The sequence below is a fragment of the Heterocephalus glaber genome, unplaced genomic scaffold (genome assembly GCF_053883595.1).
Source record: "Heterocephalus glaber isolate CG9 unplaced genomic scaffold, H.glaber_assembly_v1.0 deba00001481, whole genome shotgun sequence".
Lineage (NCBI taxonomy): Eukaryota > Metazoa > Chordata > Mammalia > Rodentia > Bathyergidae > Heterocephalus > Heterocephalus glaber.
Genome location: NW_028258317.1, coordinates 63,378,251 through 63,401,355, shown reverse-complemented (window position 1 = coordinate 63,401,355; position 23,105 = coordinate 63,378,251). Strand labels below are relative to the sequence as shown.

The 23,105-nt window shown below is 35.1% G+C and overlaps 1 pseudogene; it reads left to right on the top strand.

Annotated features, from left to right (window-relative positions):
* Positions 1-232: 232 nt before the first annotated feature.
* LOC106007634 (polypeptide N-acetylgalactosaminyltransferase 11 pseudogene) lies at positions 233-2,048 on the top strand (annotated as a pseudogene).
* The last annotated feature ends 21,057 nt before the right edge of the window (positions 2,049-23,105 follow it).

Sequence of the window (23,105 nt, the reverse complement as noted above, 5' to 3'; positions counted from 1 at the left end):
GTGTTATGAACCACAGACTTTAAAATTTCAGAGTCAATAAATTAATATAAAAGCAGAAAGCATGCTTAGAGATGCGGAAAGTGTCTCAAAGACTTGAGAAAACACAAAGAAAAGGGATTCTTAAAGGGCCTGTCCAATGGTGGCCAAGGTTGAACAAAAGTGGCTGCAGTGGTGGGACTGGGCAAGTGAGCCACAGAAATGGAAATGGCCCTGGAACTACACCAGGTTAATAATGGAAAGTATCACAGGTCAATCTTTCCATTTTGGTTGCCTTTTTACATCTGTGACCTGGACAGTTTTCTTTTCTGTTTATTTCAATTTAAGTGAAATAACTCAGCCACTTAAGAATGTTCCTATCAAGAGATCTGGGTCCCATGGACCATTTCCCAAAGAACTCTGGTCACTTCAGGTCCAACTTGAATATTAGAGCTACAGTTCAGAACAAAAAAAAATTGATGATGTGATAGATAATGTTATTGAAGATCCAGAAAAAGTCTACCTGAAATTCTTCTCTGGATTGGGTGTGACATTCAGTGCAAGGGATCTGGAGTTGAGAGACTTGGGTATGTGAAACATACCTTCAATATGCTTATTGGTAACTGCCTGGGCTTATCTCAGAGATGTGCCAGACACAAGGAATGCAGCATGTAAAGAGAAGTTTATCCAACTGACCTGAAAGTTCTAGTGTTGTTATTTGTTTCTACAATGAAGCTCTAGATAGGACACAGTGCTCTAATCCAGACCTCAGACTAACTTCTTCATGAAATCATCCTCAGGGATGATGACAGTAACTTCAATGATTTAAAAGGAGAGGATTATGAGATTGTCCCCAAAATACTTCCCTCCAAAAAATAAATAAACTAATAAGAAATACAAAGCCAGAGGGGTTGATTCAAGGAAGAACGATGAGAGCAGCCCACACTACAGAAGTCCACATGCTCCTGGACAGCCACCTCGAGGTGCATGTGATATCCCTGCAGCCTTTGCGGGACACCATTTCAAGGACCTGCACTCTGTGATGTGCGTGGTGATCAACATCATCAGTGCTGACACACTGGCCTACAGTTCTTCCCGTTGTGCATGGAAGCTTCAACTGGGGGCTGCACTTCAAGTGGCACACTATTCCCCTTTCCCAGCTGAGAGGAATGGAAAGAGGCACTGCACCAATAAAGTCATGCACAGCGGCCAGAGAACTGTTTTCCAGGAACTGACAGTACATATTTCAATGAGCTTGGTCAGTACAACAGTGACACAGATATCTTGGGAGGGGAAAATTGGGGAATATCATTTCAGATCTGGATATGTGTCGGTAAACTCGTCCTTATCCCTTTTTCAAGAGTAGAGCACATTTTATGAAAAAGGTGACCGTATGGCTCTCCTGAGGGCCACAACACCATGACACACAGCTCCCTGAGGCCGCCACATGTCTGGCTAGGTGAATATAATGAATAGCATTTTTCCCTGAGACCTGACCTGATGACCAAAAGCTATGGAAATATTAGTGACTGTGTTAAATTGAGGAACATGTTGGGTTGTGAGTCATCTAAATGGTAATTGGTTATTTACCCAGAATGCAGATACTTGAGCCCCATGCCAAACTCCAATATCCCATTTTCACTACCAGAGGGCCCAGACACCCCAGAGTCCTTCAGCATGGAAGGCTCTATCACTTTCAGACCAACCAACCAGTGTCTGTGGGCCTGGGGCTGCCCCAGCCCAAAGGAAGTCCTCATTGTGCTCAAGGCCTCTGTATCCAAGTCAGATATATAGTTACTAAAAAGCATGAATTGGTTTCAAGTATCTGCTTAGTCTAAAAATTTCAGAAACTTGCTCATCAGACCCACTGTGTCTCATGGAGTACCACTGTTAGGTTAGGCCAGTCACAGCAGTGAATTTCACAGCAGTGAATTTCTGGGAAAAATAATTGGCTGTACCAGGTGTCAGTTGAATGATGCCTAAAAGTGGTGGATCCCTTGGGTCAGAAGGGCTCTGTTGCTATGGAGATCTGACATGGCTCCTCCTTGCAGCAGTGGCATATAGGAGGTTAGGGGTTCCTGGATGGAAAAGTGCCTTGTCAGGTGACACAAGACCATGGGGACTTTTAGAAGGAACATGCCCAGCAGCAGAAGCCCTACACTGCCCTCTAGGTGAGTGGACTTATCAAGGTCCTTTCTGAGCTGCTGTTGGGGAATTTCTCACTTACAGAGGAAAACCAGAAAAGAATTTACATTCTAAAAAGCTGGGTCTGTACAGGACTAAACCCAAGAAATTGACATTTTTATTTATATTTATGCTTCTTTTTAATTCCCTTTATGGATGGAATGGCTCTTATCTGATCAGGAATTTGTGACTTTCTTTCTTAGAAGATTTAATAGGTGATAATTTTTTCTATTATGTTCTAGATACAGTGGACCCTCAAGTTAAGACTAGAATTTTAGTTTTAACTTATGACCAAAGTCTTGAGTTACAACCTGAATTCTGGCTGCTTGTGCTTCTAGGTAGTCTCAGATACAGATTTAACCCTTAAAGAGTCCTGGAAGGAATATTACAACATCCTTTCCTGTGTGGGGTTAATTGAAATATCCTGGGCCAATGTCTCTCTAAGGACACTGAGATCTGCCTGTATACAGGAGAGGGACTTTGAAGGCTGTGTAGAGGAGTCTGAGCCTTCAACTGACCAATTTGAATTACAACTAGCTCTCTGGAAGGAACTGAGTTCATAAGTCAAGGCTCCACTGTAGATAATGTTTTTTAAAAATGGTTGAGTCTATTTTACTTTTAACTTCAGAGCATCATTTGTAAGATTTAAGAGGGAGTTAGCTATTGTAAAATGTTTTGAGGATATATGACAATACATTTGTTAAAAGATCCTTTGGTTTTTTAAACAAGGGTTAAACAAAAGCACAAAAAATAGAAAGAATGGAGTGAAAAATGCATTTGAAGAAAAATTGTCAATATTTTTCCAAAATTAAAATGAGGTCCCAATCCACAGAGTAAAGAAATTTTGAAAATTCTAACTTGAATGAAAACAAAGAGAGTTCTATCTAAGCAAATCATAGAAACAATCCTTACTATAAAGAAGAAAACTTTCAAAATAACTGAAGAGGTGATAATGAGGAAGGAAGACATAGTACTTTCAAATTAACAGCAAAAAAACTGATACTGGAATTCTCAACAGAAGAAATAAAAAGCATAATGAACATAAAAAACAATGAAAGGGGAAATGCCTAACTAAATTGTTTACTAAACATAAAAAACTTCCTCAAAAAATTAGAATGGAATGAAGATAATTTCAGGCCGAAAGAATTGAGATAAAGAAATAACAAACCAAGAGAGCCCATTCACTGACCAAGTTACTTCCTGGGGATCATTTTCCAGACAGCTGTGGAGGGATGGGAAATCTAAACAAGTCTAAAGGAATCTCTGACTTGGAAAGACAAAGAAAGATCTTATCTGAGTGAACCCTTAGTGAACCCTTAGTGTGGGATCTTCAACTAGGAAAGAGGTAACTATAGTGATGAAGACATGTATTAAGGATGGTTTGAGTGCTTCTCTGATGATTTACCTGCACATGCATGAAAGATAACTACTAAGGGTCAGGGGAAGAACCATGAGGGAAAAGCAAGTAGAAAACTTCCTAGACATCACATAGGGTTGGAAAGGTTTGTGTATATTCCAGCTAGAGTAGAAAAGCCATGTAATAATATACAGAGCATTAGATGGAACCTATAAATTTGTATAAAAACAATTTAGCCATACAGTAAAGCATAGTCTGTACACTATCTAACATCTGAAAAAAATAATAAAACCCAACAAAAACAAAAACATTTTCATAAAACCTGTGAGAAAAAAATTCTGGATTCCAAAACAATAACTGAAAGAAGAATTATTCAATAAAAATAAGACCAGAAATGACAGACCATAGATATAGATATTATAAATATGTTCCACGAGTTCAGGAAAGTAAAGAGTATGATAATATTGCAGACAGCTAAGTTAGTTAGAAATTATTATATTGCAGTTGGATAGGGCTGAGTCCTCAGCATAGAAAACAATTGAGGCACATTCACTGATTAACAACATAAAAGAGGAAAAAGTACTACACTTACATCTTTGCCTAAAGATAAATAGCAGAGATTGATATTCTAAATAGGCATCATTCTCCCTAGCCCATTTCCTTTCTAGAAATTTCTTATTCATTCTATGTACTTTCTGACTTGCTTTCCTATTTGATTCCCATTTAATCAACATTACTTGGGTGACTGTACTTGTAATCTTATTGGTTGATCGTGGTTTTGTCCTACCTTGTGATTTTTCATTGGATCTTACAGGTTTGTCCCACGTTATACCTGCCTCATCTTGTGGCTTTGCCCTACAAAACACCTTTGAGAAACAGGGTGGGTGGGGAACCGATTTTCCAAGTGTTCCCTCCTGTCCCTCTCAGGTAGGAGCTTTCTTTCTCTCAATAAATATTCCTTACTCTTAACTTCCATTGTTCCTGGAATTCATTCTTTGATTTTAGAGAATACAAACTTGTGTTTTGGATATCTAGCAGTTTGGGAATTATAGTATTTCCCTTGTTGGATTATTTTTGCTTATTTGGATTACTTGGTGCCCTATATCAATAAGAACAACAAAAAATTTACAAAATATTCAAATGAAACTTCCAGAGATTAAAAATATAATATCAGACATGGAAAAAAAAAGTGTGGGATTATCAACAGACTAGAGACACAAAGATCAGTGAATCTGAAGCTATAACAATAAAAAAACATCATACAAATTATAGTACACAAAGAAAAAAATCTAACCTTTGAAATTATGGAGCTCTATATCATTGTAAAAATGTGCTTACAATGCCAAAATACACATATTGAATTCTTAAAATGGATACAAATGAAATCAGAAAAAGAGAAACAGAATAACAATAACAAATTTGGGAAATGAAAACAAATAGGAAACAATATTGGCCTGAATACAACTGTATCAAGAATTACATCAAATAGGAATTAGTAAATGTAAAAGTAAATATGTCAGATTCAATAAAAACCCAGAGCCAACTATGTATTATCAGTACAGTTGTCAGTTTCACTACAAATCTACAAATAGTTTGAATGTGAAGCAATTAAAAAAGACGAAACCACAGAAAGTAAACAATAGCAAGCTGGAATGGCTTTACCAATATCGGCAAAATTGGGTTCAGTATAAGGAGTAGTACTAGAGTCAAGGAGTGGTACGTCATGTAGTGATTATAAATGAATACGTGCTTAATGACAAATCAGAGACCTCTAACAATACATGAAGCAAATAGTGACAGAATCACTCCAAAAAGAATTAAATACAGTTAGACTTTAACAACATTCTCAGTAACTGTATAACTTTTAAAAATCAGTAGGTAAATGAAATCTGAATGATACTGTCAACTATCTTCATTCACTTGACATTTACAGAAGACTATATACAGCAATGTATGAATAACATACTCTTTCAAATGTAAATAGAATTATCTACCGGCATGTTATGCTGGTCTATCTCTACGAAGCAGATAGAAGTCCACAAATAAATTAACTAGCCTTCCTTTTCCTCAGGCACTATTCTGATGTACTTGGTTACATAAACATTTCTCTAGAGACAGCTCTTGTAGCAGTGCAACTGACTAATTTTTTGTGAAGTTTGGCAGTATCAACCTGTGTTTCTTTCCCTTGATTTCCACATTCACTTCACTTTTTCCTAACTCTTGCTGCCTTGAGTTTATGCTTTCCATGTAAGCTTTGCCTCCGGCTCAGAGAAGTAAAACTAGGACAGTATGAATGATTAGTAATAATAGCTGCCATTAGGTACTTTGTGCCACACACTGGTCAATTTATAGGATACAGGATAGAAATGACATCTGAGGAGATACATATGTATAGATATATGGATATATACATATATCACATACCATTAGATCATAAATACATTATGTTACTGCATGATGAATTCAGCAGGTAAAATCCAGGCTCTTATGTATCATGACCAATGAATTGCAAGTGAACATCTGATGGCAAGTGAAAAGCAGCTACATTTATTGAAGACTGCAGGAAATTGTGCTAGTATTCTAGACAGATGAGCTAGGTAGAAATATTATAGGCAGTCAGATGGGGCTATGTCCTTGAGAGAGGGTTAAGACAAAAGTGAACACTGCACAACTGCACCCGGAGACATATTGGTTGGAAACCAGGCCTCAAGACAAGATGACCAGATCTATATACTTCCTCAAAGAACAAGCACTGGGCTTAATGACATCTAGATAGACATCAACCACCCTGGTGGGTGACCAGAGACCTCTGGACCCACCACTTCCTAGGAGAATTGTTATTCTTTACATCTATGCTTATTATGTGACTTGCTTCCCAATTGGACCACTGTTACCTAAGTGACTGTACTTGTAACCTTACTGGATGATCATGGCTGTGGCGCTCATTGTACCCACATGGGTTTTACTCTATAAAACTTCTCTGTAAAATGAGGTCCCCGGCTACCCACTTGGGACCCCTCCTGCCCCTCAGGAGCTTTTCTATCAATAAAAATCTTTCTACTCTTAACCTCTGTTGTTCCTAGAACTCATTCTTAGTTTTCTAGAGAATAAGAGCTCTGTGTATCATACAGTTAACAGGCTGAGAGATATAGTATTTCATATTTCATCTCTCATATTATTTTCTGTATCACTAGGGTAAGTCTGTGCAGGCAAAAACTATAACATGCACAGAAGAGTGGTGCTGCAGTGACAGGATAGCTAAAAGCACTCCACACAGATGAAGGCTTTTGGAATTTAAAAGATATGCACCTCAGCTCAGGTGCATCCCACTGGGTATCTGGGTATGATTGATAGATGCTGTGTCATCTAAGGGCTCTTAGTGTACATATCTGTCCCAGAATTCACTCTGATCTAAATTACATGCATGAGATGTATTGCATATTCATGAACCCTAAACAAAGTTTGAATTGGATAAAGGTGACTGAAGGTCAGGCCAAGAGATCAAACATGCATACACTTGCCTAGAGCATCAAAGATGTCCTGGATTTGCATTATGTTACATTCTACCTCTCTTAGGACATGAAGGAGGAATGCCTCTTGGGTGCTGTTTAATTTTAAATGGGTGAAAAGGAGTGATTTCTGCAGCACTATTGTTCTAACTGTACTACATGCATGTATAAATTATGAAAAATCACAAAACTACCTAACCATTAAAATCCAGAACATCAAACCCCATCAACATTGATTTATAAAAGATCACAAATTATTACATGTAAGAACAGCAATAATTTTGTATTTTATACAATTTAACTGTGAATTGTTTTATTTTTATACCCTGCTCTACATGTCCAAATATACATTGTGAGAATTAGTATTGAAGAGGATTTTCAACTGAGAAGCTATTATCTCATTTTACTGACAATCAACATATTAATCAGAGATTGATCTACAAACATTGGATTTTGCATTCTTTATTGAATAGGAGAGCAAAGAGAACTCAAGTGCATGTACACTATTCTGCTTTTTTATAAAACACATATCTCTGAGCTACATCAGAACAGACAGCAGCTTTGCTGTCTCCCATTGTGGTCACTGGCTTACAGTATTTAAATAATTAAATCTGTAAAACACTTTCTAATGTGCGGAATAAAAAGTATTTGTTTATTTTTTTTTTTGGTACTGGGGATCGAATTTGAGACCTTGCACTTGTGAGTCAGGCAGAGGAACCATTGAGCTAAATTCCCAGCCTAATATTTGACTTTTTATTCTGCCTCTTATATCCCAGATATCCCTAAGCAATTTGAAAAGTACTTACTTAAATTAAATTACTGATCCCGTAGTGACTTTGCAAGCAAGTGGAAAGTGTAGCACACTTTTAGTTTACCTAAAGGTCAGATTTATTCTTGGGAAGAACATATTAGATTCATGCAATTGGTAAATGTTTATTGAAATCACACTATATTTCAGAAACTATTCTAAGCCCTAGAATCTTATGGATAAAAAAGGTTATTTAAAAATAAATACATTTATAAATAAGTAGATTAAGACAGAGAATAGTTTGGGTTGAGTACTGTAGGAAAGGGCTCTATATGAATATGACCTTTGACCTAAGAACTGAAAGAGAAGAAAGAGGGTGCTGATGAAGACAGTGAGAAACAGTATTCTAGGTAGAAGGAACGCTTTAGTGTTTTCTAAAACATCACAATTTATTGTGGTGTAGATATCAAGGCCATAGTGTAGATATTAAGACAGCAACATTAACTTGATATCAAGTGCCATTAAGAGCTAGAAAGATTTGTGAGTTTATGACAGTCAGGCATCCTGAGTTCTACTAGTGATTGATAAAACCAATCACTAGCTTTAATTCCACTTCAGGTCATCCAGATTCTGAACAAAATGAATAAGAATAAAGAGGAAAATTTGGAACATGTTGAGCTTGAGATCCCTGAAATATCACCAAATTTTCTCCAGTATGTAGCTAGTAAATGGAGTCTCAGTTATGCCAGGAGAATGGCAGAGAAAACTCAGTATAATGTTTTTGCCTGCTCTAGATACATACACATTTCAGGTGAACTTTTAAAATTTTAAAAACACTTAGCTTTACACTGATCAACCACTGAACTGCCTTCTTCTATTGTCCTGCAGTGATATAAAGGTCACACTTTTGTGTATATGGCTTTCATAGTAGGGATTTCAGAGCACTGACACCAGATATTTTGAGTTTGTTCTCTGGGGGAATTTCATTTGCATCTATGTTTTTAGCTATCTGTGATAACTTGTTAAATATTAAAAAGATATTTTGCTTCTATTGGAACATTTGTATACCCGCAACTATATTTCTGTAAAGAGCTGCAGTCAAAAATAAAATATTGAAAGTTTTCAAAAAAAAAAAACACTTAGCTGATATTGAAAGGAAGAAAAAGACATCTTCAGATTTCTAAAACTAAGAAGAGAAATAAAAGCCAAAGTGATGAGAGCCAGCTGATGCCCATAGGCTTTAATTCTAAATTTAGGTCTTTTGCAGATAAAAGTTTGACTCTAATGTCATCCAGGGGCCGGAAGTCTAGAGTTATGACAGAATATCAAGGAGCCAGTAACAGAGATTTTGCATGATGTGAACAAGGAGCTGCTCAGTCCATTCAAAAGGGGTTGGAGGAGCGACAAGGAAAAGTGACATCTAAGACCTTCAGGTAGAGAAAACTTCAATGCTCCTGAGAAATGCTATCTTTTTCAGAGTTATGATGTCCAGATTCTTGTTTAGCTTTACACCATGTATGAAACAGAAACTACAAGATGAGTAATTCAAGGAAAACCTGGTACAGGACACATACAAGATTATATCCCAGGATTCCATCAGAAACAAAATTAAAACCACTCCAAAGGGAATTTTCAATAAATCAAAGCACATAGTATTTCAACCAGAAAGAAATAATCATTCTACAGAAGTATCTTTATTTAATTATCATTCTATGCATTCTCATAGATATGCCACTGCAACAAATCCTTAAATCATGTAAATACAATTTATTTACAGTTTGCATGTTCCACCATCTAGAATAAAATGTACTTGAGAATCGCACCTGTGGAAATTGGAAAGCACCGTGGAGGTGAGATTTTTTTTTCTTTAAAAATCTGAACATATAAGATAGTAGCTAATTTTTAATTTTCACTTATTCTACATGAATCTTTTGGAATCCAATAATTGAGAAAACTATGCAGAAATGAAGATTTAAAAATTCATAAATTTCTTTATGTATAAAACTTTTATAAGCCTATTGTTTTACATAAAACCCCGGAGAGACGTAAAAGTATCTAAAAGGCTGAATAGTCTTGAGAGAATTTCATTTGTTTAATGTTCCTGCTTATCCATCGAAACCTCTCAAGAGCATCCTGAGTTTCTTAGAATGATCCAACGAAGGTGGAACTTTTGTAGAAAGTCCTCTTTTTTGCAGCCTGTATGTATTGGTGGGGTTTTTTTTGTCTTTTATTCACATCAGGTAGCACATTGTACTATTACATAGTCCTTCGTTCATATGTTAATTCATTCAAACAATATTTATTGAGTTGAGATACTTTATACTTAATAAGTAACATGTTGATGATTGAATATATAGCTTTGATTTACGATGGGATTGCATCCCAATGAACATAGTCATAAGATGAAAATATTGTAAGTCAAAATTCCATTTAATATACCTACAGAGCATCACGGTTTAGCAACACAGTACACTACAAATTATCAGTTGGATCTCCCTGTAATCCTGTAGCTGACTGGAACCGTAGTTCACTGCCACTGCACCAGCACTATTAGGAAGGAGTATCACCATACATCACCAGCTGACGAAATATTCAAAATTCAAAGTATGGTTTCTACTGAATGTGTATAGCTTTTGCACCATCGTAAAGATAAAAACCTTAACTTGAAGCATCCTAATTCAGGGACTCTCTACATGCACATCATATTAAGTACTGAGAAAAATCATATGAAAATTTATATGATGGTAGCCTCACAGAAGCTTATAATTATGTCAGTAAGTTCAAAGGTGAGGTTTTATAGACCCTTTTATAGACAGAGCTTAAACAGGATGAAAGTTCAGTTCATCATAAGCTGAATACATCAACAAATGAACATTTGAGATATAATTTGCGATTGCCTTTTAAGAGAAAAAGAGGACATAGTTTGATGTATAAATGCAGGATAAAAGTTCATGGTGGTAGCATGTGTACTGCTGTTTGGGTCAATATCTGAGTTCCTTACTCATGACACTATTCACATATAATCAAGAGTAACTTTGCATGGTTCCATTTCAAAAACAAATGGGGAGTCCTACTTCCGTAGCACTACTGAATGATGTCATCTACAATGAAAAGATTGCCAAGGTTGGAGGAAGACATGGCTTGCCATCCTACCTCATACAAAACTTACTGAGGGATTTGTTTCATGTTCTCCTCTCAACACAATTACTCTCCCTCTCCCTGAATATTTCTCTTCTGCCTCTGGCCATACTCTTTTCAGACAAACACAGGTACCAACAGTAAGAAACTTCCCGTAAATCCCTATCAAGAAAGGTAAGGCTAAGCTATCACAACCACATAGATTAGATTAGATAAAATTGCTGTTGCAAGCACACAAAACAGCTGAGTTTCTCTTTTTCAACAGGCAGAGAAGAGATAGTGAAACAGTGGGAAGTGGTTTAACAGTCTTTCTCCATGTAGGGCTAAGGTTAAGATGGAGAATTTAGAGGCCAGAGTAGCAAAATAACTACAATGATCCACATATTTTCAAGAGCATCCTTTTATATCGGAGGGATTGATTTTTTCCAGTTTTTCCATTATTCTAGATCATTCCATCCTCATTTCACTGTGTCACAATCTAAACATCTCATGGAGTCTCTAATTTGCATCCTCAACACTTACTCCACTAAGACACACAAAGCACACCTCTCAGGACTGACTTTCTTTCCAAAGGGGAGGCCCCTAGGAGTGATTATAAATAATATGAGTAAAAAGCAGTGACTTAAAATATTATTTTTCCTGGTAGATAATAGAACATGAATCAGGCAAACTTGGGAAACTGGGAAAGCCAGGAATATTGTGGATATTTACTGTTACTTCCCAAATCAAATGTAACAAGAAAACAAGTTTGCCAGGTTAAGTTTTTGAAAGTTGCTTTCACAGATCTTGGGACAAAAAGCTTCATAACTGGGCATTTGATAACCATTGATTGTTCTTTACTTTCTTCTTTCTTTTCAGACAAAAACATTGATATCAGCAACAAGAAACTTCCCATAGGTCATTTGTCAAGCAAGGGAAGGTTAAGCTACTGCAACCCACATAAAATTTTAGATAAGATAGCTGGTTGCAGGCACAGAAGAGTTGGGTTTTTCTTTTCAATAAGCATGTAATGGGTACAGGAGAAGTGGTCTAAAAAGTCTCTCTTCATGTTGGGCCAAGGTTAACATGGAAACTTTAGAAGCCAGAGAGGCAAAGTAACTACAACAATCCATGTTTTCAAGAGCAACATTTTATATCTGAGAGATTGATTTTTTAACTACTATTTTCCCAGTAACCTGACTTATCCCTTTATTAACTAAGCCAAGAAGATATAGTGTCCCAGAGAAGTCTTAGATTTCCTCAGCACAGAATTAGATATTCTCAACTTACTGTCCATTCAAATTAAAGGAGAAACCTGAATATAACTGAGTGTACTTTTATTTCATTCTTTTATCTGAATTGAATTTGATTTCACTTCTCCATTGAAGGGTTTATGTTAATATACTTTAAAGAACATTAAGTTGAAAGATTCTTTCACTATGTCATTCATTATGATTTATAAAAGACAAATCACCTACCCAATTTTGTTTCTGCATTGGCCAACAGAGTATTCTGAACTAAATGATAATGGGCATTTCTTTGCTCTAATCCTGACAACCAAGATGCAAAACAGAGAAGGATAACTGACTACTCAGAAAAGAAAAACTGGCTTAGCCCTGTGGCTGTCTCGGGTCTTTTTTGTAAAAACAATGTAAACGACCACTTGTTCAAAGACAAAAATATTCAGACTCTGGAAATAAGTTCAGCATGCACAGAGGTATGAAAATACTTTGATGGAAGAGTCAGAAACTATGTATTCCCTTATTTAAACCGATTCCAATGCTTTTTCTTCTGTTTTTGTTTGAGATATTGTTGGTATTGTTGTTTGGGTTTTTTCTTTTCTCTTTTTCTCTCTCTCTTTTTGTGACCTCCATATTACTTTATTGTTTTCTTCTTAGTGAGTTTAAAATTTTGCCCTTTTCTATGCTGTCCTTTTCTACTTACCTCCTTTTTCTCTTGTTTCTTATTTCCATTTACTAATGCATATTACCGTGCATATTTTTCCCGTCTTCTTTCCCTATTCTCAGAGAAATATGGATCTTTAGATATTAGGAAATATTATCATTGAGAATGTGTATCTTTTTTAAAATCATTAAGTGCATTTTGGGAGAAATGAAATATACACCTGTACAAACTACAATTTTTTAAGCTAAAAGTAGTAAAAATATGCCTGCACTACCTTAAATGAGAATGAAATTTTTTGGAAAGATATACAATTCTCCTGGTAACTGAGGGTTAGTGAGGCAGTTGGACCTTAGACACAGATTGTTACCAGGGTTGCAGTAGGAAGCCAGGAAGGGTTTGCGGTCTGTTCTTTCCCACTGTCTTCTGCAATTGTGATTGATGACTTGTTCTGTTCTCATAATTGCCTGATCTCTCCCTCCTCTTCCTTTTTTTGTTTTGTTTTTGTTTTTTTGAACTGGGGATCAAACTCAGGACCTTGAGCTTGCCAGGCCGGCTGAGCTAAATCTCCAGCCCCTCCTCTTCCTTTCTACAATGTCCCGTCCTCCATTTTTTTTATCTTTCCTCACTCATCCTTGCTTCTCCTTGCATTCATGCTTCATTCTTCTTTCTCACTACAAATGGTTTTACAAGCCAAAAAGTGTAAGTGACCTTTAGACTTAGACACTCATGGCTCAGGTGACCTTTCCCGACTTAAACAATTAGACCTAGTGATGCAGACCACAGGATGGAAACACGACTCTTCCAGTTCAATCATATGAATAAAGATAGAAGAGAACCATATTTTAATATTGTTAACTCCTCAAAACCTAATAATGTAAAACATCAATTATTCAATCGTGTTCATAATTTTGTAGGTGACAGTAGAGGTATCATTTCTAAGCATAAATCATGGAGGCATTTAAAAGATTTATAGTGTGATACAGTGTGATAGGCTTAATAATGCCCTACCCTACCCAACTGCCGGTATTTTGGATGGGGCATTTCCATAGGGTTTATGTAATCATGGGCCCCCACTCACCAGACTTGATTTGGTTTGGTTTTGTTCATATAGTCTCTTTATCTGGCTTGCACCCTTTCGTATTTGTTACTCTTCATGAATTAACTTTGGTTTTTTGTTCCAATTTTGAAAAGTTGACAATACTTCTTGAGATTTACATATTACAGATGGGATTTTTTGAAATTTTTACATCTTGTATTAGTACATCTTTGTAGTGCCTAATGATCACGTTCATTTCAATGAGTTGGTAAATGTATATGACGTATTTGAATCCTTTTTATCTCCCCTTCCCCTCTTTTGCAGTATTTATCTAGATGCCCCCACCCCTTAAGCTTCCAGAACTCACAGGTGAGGCTTTTGGGAGGTGGTTGGACTGTGGCGCTGTGATGCTCACCAGTGGGTTAGTCCTCTGATGAGTTTATTACTAACTGTGGTTTTGGGTGTTGAAGCCTGGTTGGGGGTGGGGATGTGGCCTGAAGGGCTGTGTCTCCCTCCTCCCCCCTTGATCCCTATCTGAGCTACTCACTGAGCTACCTCTCCTCTGCAGCGCCCCTCTGCCATGCCACCTCGCCTTGGAACCTGCTGTCTATGGACTTAAGCCTCTGTAAACTGTAAGCCACAATAAAGCTTTCCTCCCTGAAGTGGGGATTCAGGATGGTGTCTCAGCTACAAGAAAAGTAAGGAAGATACCCTCTCCTCTCTCTCTCCTCCCGACATTTCTTGGTCCACTTTCCATAACAAGGTTTCTCTACCAAACTATTTTCAATGATTTTGACACACAATTTGATATGCGATTAACAATATGATCAATGTTGAAATATGTATATTTCATTTTTACTTGCTGCAGTTTCAAAATGAAAATGTTTTAAAATCTATCTTTAAATATTTTTTCTTTGATGTTCTTTGGGTCAGATTGTTAACCTCCAGTCTGGCATCTGCAATAGTATATTGTTTTGTCCATGAAGAATATTAGAATAAAAATCATGGTATAACTTGCATGAGTACATCTTATTCTGTTCACACTTTTTTCTTCCTACTCTATAGTTTTCCTGGCCCTGCTCATAATAAATATTTTTTGTAATTATATTGGATTATGTATATATCTTTAAACTACCATAATGCTGTATGAAATATGGGAGGGCATAAATGAGTATAAGTAAAATATATAGGTAGTGTGCTTAAGTGTAGTGTTTTATGTTTTTTGTTCTGAATTCATTGCTCCTTTTGCTTATAGGGATTTAAATGAAAATATTAAAAGGGCAGAATTCCCAGTTTCAAGATTCTAGTATGAGTCACGTATATAATTTGTAAACTAGTACTTTAAAGCCCTAGAAGTGAGGAAGTAGGTTTTAAAATTTTAATATTGTGTTAAAAATAGCAGAGGAGCATACATAAATAGGTACATAAGGAAAATTTGTATTCTAATTTGGAATTTTTATGAATATCTGGATTTTGCCCCTTTTTAATATGGTGATAATAGACTATTCAACTATTTTCTATTGAATCCTTTGAGTTCATAACAATTAGTGCTTGCTTTCAACAAAAAAGGAGCAGGGAAAGAGTATTCTTGTTATTTTGGTTTTTTAATTTTATTTCTATTTTTAAAATTTTCTCCCCGTGGAATTCAGACTGGCCATGAACTCACTGTGCAGCTCAGGCTTGCCGTGAGCTCTCCTCCTGCCTCATCCTTTGGAATGCTGCCACTACAGGTGTTTGCCACCACTTCCAACTTTCCCTCAATGATATGGAGCAGTGTTGAAGAGAATATGAAAGGTGAAACATCTCTGAGGAACTCATAAGTTTTATGTAATTTGTGGGGTATTTTTCTTTGAATGACAAATCAGCTTCTAAAAGGATGATGTTATTTGTCATTATGCCCATTTTATAGACTGAAGTAAGAGAATTTCAAGTAGGCATAAAAAAATGCTCCAGGTCGTTCAATTTACTAATGAGTGGCAGAGGTGGGAAACTTTCCAAAGCCTTTGTTCTTCTCATCATCTACTTTTAATGGCCAATATTTTTCTGTTATGAATATTACTGAGGCTTCCTGGGAGCCAGTCAATGTTGCTTTTTAATCAGCTCAAAAAATTACTGTTGGTTCTCTAAAGACATTATTTTTGATTCAGTAATGATAGTCATTCAAAGAATATTCTCAGACTCTGGTAATCAGATGGATCAAGACCAAGAAGAAGCAAAATTTAATGATACCTATAACAATTAATAAAGACTAGGTAGGTTCACTGGTGATATTTAATGTCCTTTCCTCTATGTTACACTAATCTTACTAGTAAGATACTTCCTCTTACCTTTCACATTATTATCCCCATATCATCATTATTATTTTTTTTTTAAATCTTGGTGAATTAAACTCAACAACTAGCGTTCAACATACTAGTCACAAAAGCAGAAACTCTTAGAGGAATTAAAGAAAGAAAATACAGAAAAGATATAAACTATAAATATATGAATATATACAGTATATAAATACATAAATAGATATATTGTATGTGTCATCTTTCAAATCTTTTCAATATCTGTGCATGTATCATAGATTATAAGTAAAGTTAGGAATGAGGAAAACATTCTGTTTAGAAGATGCAGAAAATAAATCCAAATATGGAAATCACTATCAACGTAAATGAGGAAGAAGGACAAAAAACTCAGTAACATTTTTCCTAGCCAAGATGCCAAATATTGAATTTTCAACTTAAGACAAAGAGGTGATAAGATGATAAACTATATGAGTTGCTAGGGCTGCCGTAACCAACTACCACAGACTGGGTGAGTTAAACAAAATTTATTTTTTCATAGTTATAGAGGCTGCAAGTCTGAATTAAAGTGTGAACAGAGCTGAGTTCTTCTGGGATCTCTCTCCGTGACTTGTAGATGGCCACTTTCTCTGCCTGTACTCATTTGGTCTTTTTATGTTTTTTTTCTGTGTCCTAATGTCTTGTTAAAAGGATACCAATCACATGGCTTAGGACTCACCCATATGATTTCATTGCACTTTAGTTATCTCTTTAAAGATCCTGTCTCCAAATACAGTGACATTCTGAAGTATCAGAGACTGGGGCATCAACGTATTCATTAGGGAAAAGGAGAAGGTGGTGGTGACACAATTCAGTCTATAACCTAAGATGAGGACTAATTTAAACATATAAGTAACTATGTCATTAACAATAACAACAATTTTTATAACACTGTTCCTTATACAAAGGACATTAAGTTAATAGCCAGAACATCCTGTGACCCAGGCATTAAATGAGACTAAGCAAGATTAAGCAATTACTCAGAGCAAGCACAGAATTCAAAAGTCAATTTCCAATTGCAAACTTGTTCTACAGCTTATCACCAGAAACAGTAACACTTCTGCAAAGAACCCACTTACCCCCAACTCATTTGTGTTCTGTACTCATTTCAGTTTTTTCCTAAGATTCATAAGTCTTCATTTTGATGATTGGGGTTAAATTACAACTCAGTATTTTTAATAAAATTCATACATTAGAAATTGAGTCCAGAAACTTCAGTGCTATTTCCTGCAGAAAGCAAACAACAGAATGAGGAATATTTTGCCAACTTTTTCATTCATTTACCTTGCTGAAAAAGCAACAAGAATTCAGTTGAAGAAGCCCTACATTTATCAAACTTTCACCAATGAATTCTTTGGGGTCTTTTATACTTATCTAAGAGAATTCTTAGTTTCACATTCTAATTCACCTTAAGACCAAAAATTTTAATTTTTCCTTATGAGGAAGTAAAATGAAGATCAGAGCTGATAATTTAAGAATTTCTTCAGGACCCAGGCAAAACCTAGTAAATACACTAATGATCACTACGAATTGCATCTTTGATAATGAGTAATCACATCAATAAATAGTAAGAAATTGTGATTAGAAAGAAATGTGGAAATATACACTATAATTAATGTTCATTTGTATATGAAGTTTAACTCCTATTTTCCAGCCACTTTTCAATTCAGCCCTACAGATGGGACTGAAAAATCATCTGCCAACAATGTTTACTTTATCTTCCTCAAATGAAGAATCTTATTCTTACATTTCCTCCACCACATGTTGCTGTAGGAGACAAGTAGCCAATACACCCTTCCTTGGATTAGACACCAATCGTATTTAGTTCATCAGGTTATCCCTTGTACCTTACCTTGTATTACACTTTATTCTCACAAAATCAAGTGAAGAATCTCACATACAGTTATTGTAAGAAAAAATATGTTCTGGGCTGATGTTCTCAGCATTTGTGAAATTATCACCATGATTTACCTCTATAATCTACAAGCAAATTTACCTTCCATTTTCATTTTGTAATCTTAATGAGGATTATAAAGAGAAGCATGAAGTAGCAGCAATCCACTAGTGGCTTGAAGCAGCAAATAATCTCTAGAGAATGTATCTCTTTTAAAAGATATGAGCAGAGGAGAAAGTTTTAGAATTAGGAACAATTTTTCAAGATAAAATTCCTAAAGAGCTGGAAACCCAAATATATAACTATAATGAATTGGCTAAATAAACTATGTTACATTCATGCAATGGAAAAACCATATAAACATTAAAAAGAAAGAGATACTCCTTTTCTAACTGAATTCTTCAGTTCTTCAAAAAATATGTCAAAAGGTTTTATTTAACATTAGATATCTTTATCATGTCCTTCATTTTTTGCCAATGTTATTAAAGTTTTTATAATTTCCCTGCCTCTTTTTCCTTCATAGAATATAATTTCTTCATGTTGCAGAAGAATTCACTCATTTTATTTTTCTAATTTTAAAAATTATTATTGAATTTTATAAAACACCTTTGCAGATTTATCAAATGTTTGTATAGTTCTGTTTTCCTTTGATTATGCTGTGATACACTATATTATATTACATTACATTGCTATTATATATTATATTTACCAAGTTATACTTATAATTAAAAGGTACCACTTTGGTTCAAAAATACACGAATCAATAAGTGGAAAAAAGAATGTCTAGAATTAGACTAAAGAAAATAAGGTACTGGAAATTATAAAGGTGAAATTTTTATCAATACTAAAAATGATTCAACAAAAATGGGAAGTAAATAATTATTGGAGGAAATAGAGATGCTTTTCTTGATTTGAATATTCAACAATGTATACATGACACTCCATAAATATGTACATTTTTTGTGACAATTAAAAATTTTAAATAGATACATTTCTATATTTCTATACTGTACTTTCAGAAGCAAGGAACCTTGGGAGGCCCTAGTAACCTTGGTAATCTAATTCTGATACTGAGTGTTTCTTCTGACTCTTTCATTAGATATTTGATTTCTTTTTGCTGTGGTTGAATATGATTTGTCCCCACCACAACTCATATTGACACTCGATTCCCAATGCAGCATGTTGGACATGGGGCCTTATGGGGCAGAGCCCACATGAATTAACTAATGCCTTTCTTACGTGAGTTCTCATTCTTTTTTTTCTTTTTTGCAGTATGGGGGATCCAACTCAGTACCTCATGCTTGCAAGGCAGGCACAGTGCCACTGAGCTAAATCCCCGGCCCACATGAGTTCTCATTCTTATGGGACTGGATTAGCTATTAAGAGTAGGTTAGTATAGAGTGAGGTTACCCTTTATGTTTTGTATTTTTCACATGCCCCTGTTACTTTCCACTTGTCCTTTTTTGCCATGTTATCATGCAACACAAAACTCTCTCCAGTTGTGGCTGCCCAGTCTTGGACTTCCTAGCCTTCAGAACCATGAGCCAAAATTAGCTTCTTTCCCTTATAAATTACCCAGTTTCAGATAGTCTTATAATATACCCCCTCCCCCACTAAAAAGGGACTAAGGGAATTCGCCTTTGAGTTTGGAGTCCTACTGAGCTGAGGCCACATTAGGAAAAGACCCTTCTGGAAGGTACACTGCCATCCTTGGCCTCATAGGACAACCACAGACAGAGATTAGCTAACCCTGAGTTCATGGTCTAAATTTACACAACAGTGAGTCTCTTAGTCCTTTTTCTATTAAGTTTTTGTCTCTATTTCTAGGACTACTAGTCCTAAACAAATCTGACATTCTAAATTCTCAAGATTTTCTATCTTGTTTTCTACCCAGAGCAGAGATCAGGGGAATCTGCTTTTAATCCCCTTAGACAGTAGATATTTTCTCTGGCTTACCTTTTTATTAAAGATAAGGCTAGATACAGGTTCTTAGTTCTAACTTCCTCTTTACTATAGATCAAGTCTTATCTCCTGCTTCCTATCTGAATTGGCAATTAATACAAGCCTCAAGGTCAGACATCATCAAATTAGACCTTGTGGGCCAAATTCAGCCAGCTGCCTGTAACTATGAATTTTTAAAATAGTAACATTTTAATGTTACTTAAGTATCTATATATCATCTTCAATTTTGCCTTTTGGCCCACAAAGTGTAAATATTCACACTATTTGGCCCAATTATAAAGGTTTGCCACCTCTTGTTCTAGGCTGTCAAGATCTGCAATTTACTGTCAGTGGAACTACAACTCTCACATCAGTGTAGCCCAGTCCATTCGTGTAATTTTCATTACATTCTTCTGAATCATCCGTACACTTAAAACTAAGTGTTTTTGCATTTAACTTAACATAACCAACCGTTTACTCCTTTGAAAAAATTTTAAATAATATCACCTATTGTATTGTTCAGAGGCTTATTAATAATGGGAAAAAATTGAAAATACTTTGAAATGCTATAAAAGAATATTGTTCATAATATTTTAGAAGTTAATAATTTAGAAAACTATAGATATTAAAACAGTGAGACCATAAGTGATTGTTATAATAGAAATGTGTTCATTTGGTTCCCTTTTGTACTAAAGTATATTTTGTATATGTATGTATGCAACTAAATATTTATATACATACATAATTTTAGGTCTCTATTTATATATACACATGTACATAGATAAGATACATTTGCGTACATAGATAAAAATATTAATATGTATACAGATGCATATTCAGAATATATATTTAAATCATATTTATATACACTAGAACTTGAAATGTCTATATGTAGTGCATGGATATGTATATGTGTGTATAGATAAGCAGAGTGATCTATAGATATATAGATATGATTTAGAAGTACTCCAAGAATTTAAAAGTATTTTTTTCTAGGTTAGTAGGCTTGTGGCCCATTGCAACTGTAATACTATCTATATCTATATCTTAATTTTTATGATTACCATATTTCTATGTAAAACCATTTAAATATATTCATATTTATGTGTAAGGTATATTTAAATATATATACTTAAATAATATATATAATATAATACATAATATATAATATATTAAATACATATTTATCACATATGATGATATATAATATAGTATATAATAATATACTATACTATAATTATAATATCTATTTATTATATAATATATATACTCATATATATTTATATATAAATAGGACCAGGAACATGACCTAAGCAACTTCTAAAAATATGAGTTATTTATGTTTTCTTCCTAGAGTACCCATCTAACCTTTAAAGAACACAGTGAAATGGTCTAAAAATCTCAAGGAGGAAATGAAATCCTTTATTTATAAGAACCTCAAAGAAAATTTGATACTCATCTTTACCCTGTGAAAGAGCAAAGAAGCAAGCTTGGAGCATCCGGTATCAGCCAATTCAAACAAAAAGCTTTTGTCTTTACAACTGAAAAAGTTAAGTTCCCAAGAGAGCCCTGCATCCAATACCAAAGCTCCTTAGTATGATTAAAAACAGTAACATTCATTGAACAGCAAGAAACCTAAAAGACTAGTGATTTTACACAGAATCAGAAGTGATGCCAACAATTAGTGTCTTTCCTGTTGAAAGAAGAAAGGGAAAATAAGGGACGGGGAGGGGCACAAGGACCCAATAGGAAAGTTTTTTAAAAAACGAAAAAAATTTTCCAGTCGGACAATGAAGATTCACCCTTCTTTGGCAATCGTTTTGTTCCTTGTCTAACTGGAAGCCTTTCCTTTCTTTTTTCTTTCATTGAAACTGTTTACAACGAGTACTGGAAGTTCCATTGAATTTAAGAAATGATATTGTTTACATGAGCAAATGAACAAGGAGTGAAGTGCTGAAGTAAAAGAAACTATGGAGTGAAATATCTTCATGTATGTCTAGATAGCAGAGGAGGAAGTGAAGTAAGAATGTGTCACAGATGCAACTATAGAGAAACAGTTGAATTCTATTTTACTTATCTTTATTTTTCTTGGGCTGGGTTGAGTGAGATACATCCATCTGTGGGCCCAGGTTACTCTGCTGAGAACCAATGCACTGGAAGAGCTCAGAGAAAAGTGACAGTAGAGCTAGCTTTATTCTTAACCATTTTGCCTTATTTTATCAAATACAGTCTCTCTGTAAATCTTTCTCCACCTTCTCTTTATGATTTTAGTAATAAGCATACCCTAAAATTCACCATTTTGATCATGTTGACTATGTAATTAAAGTGCATTTAAGGTATTCACACTGTTCCACCAGCAATCGCCACTATCTAGCTCCAGAACAGGAACACCTAACAGAAAAGGGAACTACAGTATCGTCACGAAGTGTCACTTCCTATTTCCCCGCCCTCAATGCCCGGCAACCACTTTCTGTCTCTGTCAGGAACACTTTGTCTCTGTTGATTTACCAGTCCAGAGCAGTTCATATAAATAGAACCATACAATATGTGACCTTTTATTTCTGCTTCTTTCTCTTAGTATAGCATTTGAAGTTTCTGTACCATGTATCAGTACTTCATTTCTTTTTATAACTGAATTCCCGCTACTGTTTACATACAAAATTCAAAATACTGTATGTTTAGAGTGGAACCCAGGTGTAACTGCCCATTTATTAGGCCAATGCATTTAATGAAATTGAAAATAATGCTGGAAAATGACAGGCTCTAGTAATCCCCACTCAATTTGATAAAAGTTTGAGAAATGTTGCAAAAAGTTATTTGCTTTATCTTAAAAGCCTTTTAAACAGGGCTTCTATGGCACTTTTTTCTTGTCAGTTAATTTAAGTAAATCAAAATAAAATGGATACCCATTAAAACAAATTTTAAATTGATTCTAATTATTCTTAAAAAGGGGAAAAGTACATGTTAGTCATGTCAGATACAGATATATCAAAACATTGTTTGTAGTTCAAGGCACAAATACTAAATTATATTTCTTGAGAGTCAGAGAGCTATTTAATTCTTGCATGTTCCTAATGAAAACTTCTTCTGTCAAGTGTATTAATGCAA